This window comes from Crocuta crocuta, unplaced genomic scaffold, assembly GCF_008692635.1.
Source record: "Crocuta crocuta isolate KB4526 unplaced genomic scaffold, BGI_CrCroc_1.0 scaffold78, whole genome shotgun sequence".
NCBI lineage: Eukaryota > Metazoa > Chordata > Mammalia > Carnivora > Hyaenidae > Crocuta > Crocuta crocuta.
In genome coordinates this window covers 973,293-981,168 of record NW_027532617.1, presented here as the reverse complement: position 1 = coordinate 981,168, position 7,876 = coordinate 973,293, and positions in this window count along the sequence as shown.

Genomic DNA, 7,876 nt, shown 5'->3' with positions numbered 1-7,876 from the left:
TATTAAGGAGGGCACTTATTTACAACTTTCAAGGTATGACCAGAGGAGAAATTCTCTTGGAGTCTTTTCGAAATCCTGTGCTCTCCTCATTCTATGCCCCCAACTCTACTGCATGTATCACAGAGTTTAGCCCATCTCTATGATTGCTTAGAAAACACGACCACCCCAGATCACTTCCATTTTTTTGTGGCTTCTGCATTAAAAATTTTTTAAAATCAAAAGATTATAAAACACAAAACAGTGCCATTTAACTATTATTTATAAGACAACAGATTTATACAAATATTAATGAAGGAAATATAAGAAAAATAATTGTAATGGTCAGATAACAGTATTTCTATAATTTAAATTTTTCTCAAAATCATAAAAGAAAAAGGAAAAATATAGTATGATAACTATATTAACTCACAGTTTGCTACAGATGGTGTGGTCTAGCAATGAGATATATTTTTAGGTCACATGATCTTTGACAACTTCTCTGACTCTTGCCAGGGTGTCTGTACAACTATACGTGTATTATTATTTGCAGTGTCTTGAGGTCCAGCCCTGACTCCCAGCCAAGAACATAGTAATTTCACTAGTTGCTACGTGAGTAGCGTCTACTTGTAAATGCTCCAAATCTGAAGGTCCTTGGAAATCTTCTTGCCCAACCCCAATGGCTTCTCCTCTCTCCTCCCTCCCCACTCTGCCAACATCTGCTTTTGGTATTCAGCGAAAATGAGTCAACAGTGTTGATAATCAGCAAAGTGATGCAAACTCTGATTTTTTTTTCCGGCACATCTACGATGCAATCCCTCCTTGTATTCTAAAAACTATGCAATGCAAAAGGACTGCCCTCCTGTAGGAGCATATTATAGAAGTCCTTCCATACTCCTGAAATAAATCTGAATCCGTTTTAGCTCCTATACCAGAAACCTTGCAATCCCCTTTCTTCTACTTCTTTCTCCTTCTGTGTTATCAATCTGACATCAAGTCTTGGCTATTCTTTCTACAAAGCATTGGTTTTTATCTTTTGGGTAATAGACCCCTGTAAAATAAAAATAATTGGGCAACAGGAATTTACATTATTGTTGATTTGCTATCTACAGAAGTTTAAGTAATGTGTCTAAAGTTTTAATGTGTCAAAGCCTGAGTGATAGAGATGGTGCTTGAGCCTAGATTTCCTAACTCCAATGCCAATGATCTTAAAACACTATGCTATATATAGTGCCTCCGCAGAGAGGTTAGCGAAACCAACCAAATTTACTATCCTTAGAAAAATATACATGAAGTCTAACTTTGAGTACTCAGAACTCCTAAAATTTACCCTTGTATCCCCAAATGGACCCATGGTCCCCACAATAAGAAATTTTGCTTTAAAGTATTTCTTGATGTCACTTTTTCTCCCTATTCCCACTACCATTGCCCATGCCCAGGTCCTTCAGAACACATCACCTTTTCTTTTCTTTTTTTTTTAATTTTTTAAAACATTTATATGTTTACAGACAGAGAGAGACAGAGCATGAGTGGGAGAGGAGCAGAGAGAGAGGGAAACACAGAATTTGAAGCAGGCTTCAGGCTCTGAGCTGTCAGCACAGAGCCTGACTCAGGGCTTGAACTCACAAACCAGGAGATCATGACCTGAGCCCAAGTTGGACGCTTAACTGATTGAGCCACCCAGGTGCACCATACACCACCTTTTCAATCTCTTCTGCTGCCAACGTAGTCACTTGAAATGCTGCTTTCATTGTATCATGCCCCAGTTGAAAAACAGACAGCAGTGGTGGAAATGAATCTTTGCATATTTTAATCATTTACTTAACAATTTATACTTTAAGATGCTATTTTTATCCACTATACTATAAAATCCATGAAAGGCAGGAATAACGTCTGCTTTGTTTACCATGATACAGCAATTCCTTAGCATACAATAAATATTTGTTGCTTGACTTGATTTTTGGACACTCTTGTACATGAACAGTGGGAACATAATGTGTAGGAAAATTTGCCAGTGTATTTATATGCATTGAAAAACTGCTGGAGAAAATCAGAGAACTCTAGATNTGGCTAATTCCAAAAAAAAAAAGAAAAAAAAAAAGAAAAACTGCTGGAGAAACACAAATAATATTAATAGTGGATATCTCTGAAAAGTGGAATTATGGATGGCTTTTATTTTCTGGATCATCTGAAAAACAAAACAAAACAAAAAAAAACCACACAAAAAACCAGCTCCAGTGTTTTCCTTTAACTTACTCAAACATATCTTTCCCTCTAGTCCTTCCTTCTTACCTTCCTTCTTTCCTTCCTTCCTTTCTTATCCTCCCCTCTGGCTTATCTTTTAAAAGGGACTTCACTAGCACTGCTTTATGATATATAGAAAAGTTGTTAAGAGAATGTATCCTGGGGAGAAAAAGGAACCCTCACCCACTGTTGGTAGGAATACAAACTGGTGCAGCCACTGTGGAAAACACTATGAAGTTTCCTCAAAATATTAAAAATAGAACTACCATATGATGCAATCATTCCACTGTTGGGTATTTACCCAAAGAATAAGAAAACACTAATTCAAAAAGATATATGCCCCTCTATGTTTGTTGCTTATTGCAGCATTATTTACAATAGCTAATTATTCAATAGATGAATGGATAAAGATGTGAGATATATATATATACAACCATAAACATAAAACCATATATATAACCATGTATCTATATAAAACCATATATCTATATCTATCATCTATCTATCTATCTATCTATCTATCTATCTATCTATCTATCTATCTATCTATGGTATTCGGCCATAAAAAAGAATGAAATCTTGCCATTTGCAACAACATGGATCTAGAGAGTATAATAGATCTAGAGAGTATTAATGCTAAGTGAAATAAATCAATCAGAGAAAGACAAATATCATACAATTTCACTCATATATGGAATTTAGGAAAGAAAACAAATGAGCAAAGGAAAAATAGACAAAAAACCAGACTCTTAACCAGAACAAACAGATGGTTACGGAGGGGAGGTGGGTGGGGGATGGGTGAAACAGGTGAAGGGGATTAAGAGTACACTTACCGTGATGAACACTGAGTAATGTATAGAATTGTTGGACTACCATATTGTACACGTGAAACTAATATAACACTGAATTAAAATTTTAAAAAGAGAGTAAATCCTCAGAGTTCTGTGACTAGGAGGAAATTTTTTCCTTCTTCTCTTTTTACTGTATCTGTGAAAAAATGAATGTTAACTGAACCTATTGCGATGACCATTTCTCAATATCTGTAAATCAGACCATCATGCTGTATGCCTTAAACTTATACATGGGCTCTGTGCTGACAGCTCAGAGCCTGGAGCCTGCTTCAGACTCCGTGTCTCCCTCTCTCCGTCCCTCCCCCACTCGCACTCTCTCTCTCTCAAAAATGAATAAATGTTTAAAAAACATTTTAAACTTTATGCAGTGAGGTATGTCAATTATTTTTCAGTGAAACTGGGGGGAAAGGGTCCTTCAAAATCTAAACCCATCTCACTAGATTTCCCACTGGTCTCTCATTAGAAAATCCTCCTTCAGTGAATTTATCCATCCACCATACAAACAGTATTTATTGAGAGCTCATGACTTGCTTGGCACAAACCACTGAGTGGGGAAACGGATGCATGAACAATTCATTACACTCTGGTGTGGTTGATGATGCATTTGAGACACATACAAAGGGCTGCGGGGAGCTAAAAGGAAGTAGCTGACTTTGCCCAGGTGCCAAAGGAGGCAGGGGAAGTATCTGGAAGAGGAAACTATATTTGAACAGGACCTAGGAGAGAGATTTAGTCAGTCAGGAAGGTGGAGGAAAAATATTCTAGGCTGATTGAGCAGCTCATAAATAATTCCATGAGACCTGTAATTTCATGTATTTCATAAGAAATATGTGTGTCTGTTTTTTAAATTTTTTAAATGTTTTTATTTATTTTTGAAAGAGAGAGAGAGAGGAGACAGAGTGAGTGGCGGGGGCAGAGAGAGAGAGAGAGAAAGAGAGAGGGAGACATAGAATCTGAAGCAGGATCCAGGCTCTGAACTGTCAGCACAGAGCCTGACATGGGGCTTGAACTCACGAGCTGTGCGATCATGACCTGAGCTGCAGTTGGATGCTTAACTGCCTGAGCCACCCAGGCGCGTGTACATGTGTCTATTTTACATGGGGTGAAAGACCAGTGCCTAGATCAGAGGAGTCCATAGGTATGAGTGACTATCCAGACACCTCAAGTCCTGTTTCCTCCAATAAGTCTTCCTGGATGCTCTTGGTACCCTGTGGCCTCTCCCTTCTTGCAGACCCACGGCCCAATTATTTGGCACTTGACTCAAGACTTCTTTTATTAGTCTCTTATTTTTCTCCCACCTAGTTTATTTACATCCTTCTTAAGAGTGAAGAATATGCCTTGTGTTTGTTTCTCTAGTATCCGCTTCAGCAACTGATCAATGTACCATGGTGCATAGTAAGTTCTTAAAACTCATGGCTGACTGATAGATGGGTGGCCCTTTAGCTTCTCTGTTTCCAGCCGCAAGGCCACCTGAATGGTTCATTCTAAAGGTGACTGACTGGAGCATTTTGCCATACCGCTGGGATAAGTACTGGCGTGCAATCACCCCAAACTGTGTTTTGAATCTTCTCTCACAGTAGAAAGGGCAGGTCCACCACTGGTGCAGAACCAGAGTTTCTGTAAATAAGGCCTGCTGTGATCCCATCAGACCTTTCAATACTGACTGAAGAGCTGGTAGTGTTTACTAAACTCCTGAGATCACTAAAGTCTGAAGTAATCTCTTATGCCTCATTAATTTCCAACGTTTGAAGTAGTCGCTAATGTGCAATAAATCTCTAGTCTCTGGAGGTTTAGATCACACAGATGTGTTGTTTCAGATGAATAACGACAGACGTGATTTTGCCATTCGGTCATTGAGCCCACATTTAGGGAACCTGCCAGGTTCAAAGCATGGAACTGGACTCTCTTCCTGTGAGTCCTACTTCTACGTCCTAACTACTCTACATCACAGTGAAAAATGGACGATCTTACAAAAACGTAGACCAGAAGTTCTATGAATGCAAAGTAAGTGATTATTTTAGTGTTCATATAGATCAAGGGAACTTTTCCCATTGGTTTAAGGTTAAAGACTTAGCGATTCTTTCATTTCCCCTTTGTGTCCTTGCTTCCTTCCTTTAACATGGTCACAGAGAACCTATAATGTATCAGATACTCTACTTGAAACCAAAGGTATGATGATTTAAAAAAAAAAAGACATGAAAGATATAAACTTCTTAATATAAAACCAATAATTCCTGGAGATGTAATGTACAGCATGATGACTATAGTTAATAATGCTGTATTGTAAGGGTGCCTGGGTGGCTCAGTCGATTAAATGTCCAACTTTGGCTCAGGTCATGATCTCATGGTTCATGGGTTCAAACCCCACATTGGTCTCTGTGCTGACAGCTCAGAGCCTAGAGCCTACTTCGGATCCTGTGACTCCCTCTTTCTCTGCCCCTCCCCCACTCACGCTCTGTCTCTCTCTGTCTCTGTCTCTCAAAAATAAATAGGCATTAAAATAATAATAATAATGCCATATTGTATATTTCAAAGTTGCTAAGAGATGAAATCTTAAAAGTTCTTATCATAAGAAGAAAGTTTGTTAACTACATATGTTGTTAATGATGGATGTTAATTAGAATTATTATGATGACCATTTCAGAAGATACACAAATATCAAATCACCACATTGTATACCTAATATACCATAATGTACCATTATGTTGTATACTTAATACTAATATAGAATTACATATCAAGTATACCTCAACTTTCAAAAAAGAGATAGAGACAAGATTTCTGTCCATATGGAGGAGAAATACCTTGCACACAGAAACCAGAGTCATCGTCATCTAGAGCTTTCTACTTATTTGATTTACTGAATGCTCATTTTATGTCAGGCATTAATATGGTTAAGATATGTTGTGTGGATTATGTATGTCTGTTATTTTAAAGGATGCCTTTTATTTGGATGATGATGATAGTAACTACTTAAAAAATGAGATTAGGATTTAAAAGACTTGAGTTGTACTCTGCCTTGTATTAGTTATGTGAACCGAAAATATAATTTCTTTCCTTGTCCCTCAGTTTCCTTGTCTACAAAACTGGGAGAGTAGGCATGCCTGGATAACTCAGTTAAGTGTTCAGTTATTGAATTCATCTCAGGTCATGATCTCATGGTTGTGAGATAGAGCCCTGTGTCAAACTCTGTGTTTGGGATTCTCTGTCTCCCTTTCTCTACCACTCCCCCGCTCACATTCTCTATCTCTCTCAAAAAAACAAACAAACAAATAAAAAAACAAAAATCACAGAACACTGGGAGAGTGGTAAATGCCCAGTTTTTGGGGTTTTGGGAGATCACATAAGATAACGCTCTACATGTCTGCCCTTGCCTATCTCACTCTCTGAATTGTCTTTCCTACCACCCCAACCTCTTTACCTGATAAATTCCTAGTTATCTTTGAAACCCTGGCTCACTTCTCGGCCTTTTGGCTAAGATCAAGTGAAACCCTGGCTCAAGTAGTATCACTTCATGTCAGGAATTTCCCTTTCTATCCCTGATGGTGCTAAGCACCCTCTCTTCTTGGCCATCATTGTACCCATGCAGGCTTTCATATTGCAATTACCACATGATATCGTTGTGCAGATCGGCGAGGCCTATGCCTTATTCACACGTTCTGTACCTAGCATAGTGCCTGGCCCATAACCAGTGCTTAAAAGTCTGCTGAAGAAATGAATTTTAAAAATGTTGGAAAAAAGAGATTTCAAAGTATTAAACAAAGTATTATTCCCATCATTATGCTCATGCAGAGCCACTGGCACTGAAAGGAGACTTGGCATGACTCAGAAGTAAATGTGCATTCCATTACTCCTCTGATATCTAACCATTTTTTAGTACCACAGCATTCTCTCATCGATCTGGACTGATAAATTCACCAACTCACTTCCAGAAAAAGAGTACAGTAATTTCCTGGGAATATAAACATGCTATTAACCAAAATCAAAAGTGTGAAGAAAAATCTTGTCTAAAAAGTACATATCTTAGAGTTGAACCATAATTTTAAAAATATACTTTATTTTATAGGGGGTGTTAGCCAGAGATCTCTTAATTTGCGTCTCCTTCTCAAAAGCTAGAGATTTGTAGTCAGGGCTGAACCAGGAACCAAAGCCTGTACTTATATCAGAAGGAAATTAGATGCAATACATTCTGAAACCAGGCATTTGGCTAAACTTGTTTTAAAGAAATGTGCTTAAGATCCTCTACCAACACAATCATTCCTAAGGTGATCTGTTCACTGTACCTCTTCCCTAAATGTGAATGTTATGAGAAGTGTCTCATGACTTTCAACTCCATGAGTGCAAAAGAGGAAACATTCTTTTATGGGTTCAGTTACGTTTTCATTTTTTTTTTCATTTTTTTTTCATTTTTTCATTTTCATTTTTTTTTATTGTGAAACACACACAAGTACATGAAACATATATTTGCAATTTAAAAAAAAACCTGTAAAGTAAAATTGATGCAGCCACCACTCAGGTAGAAATAGAACATTGCCAAGACTTGAGAAGTGCCCCCATGTAGTCCTCTTTCTGGAGGAAACCACTAGCCCAGCTTTTGGGGCAATCATTTTCTTACTTTTCCTTGTAGTTTTATTTTCATAACTATTTTAAAACTTTTTATATCATATGTATTGTGGCAAAATTTATGTACAACAAAATGCACCATTTAAATAATATAGTTTAGTGAGTTTTGCAAATGTGTACACCTATGTCACAATCATCCCAATCAAAATAAAGAATTTCTGGGGCAGCTGGTGGGGGGGGGG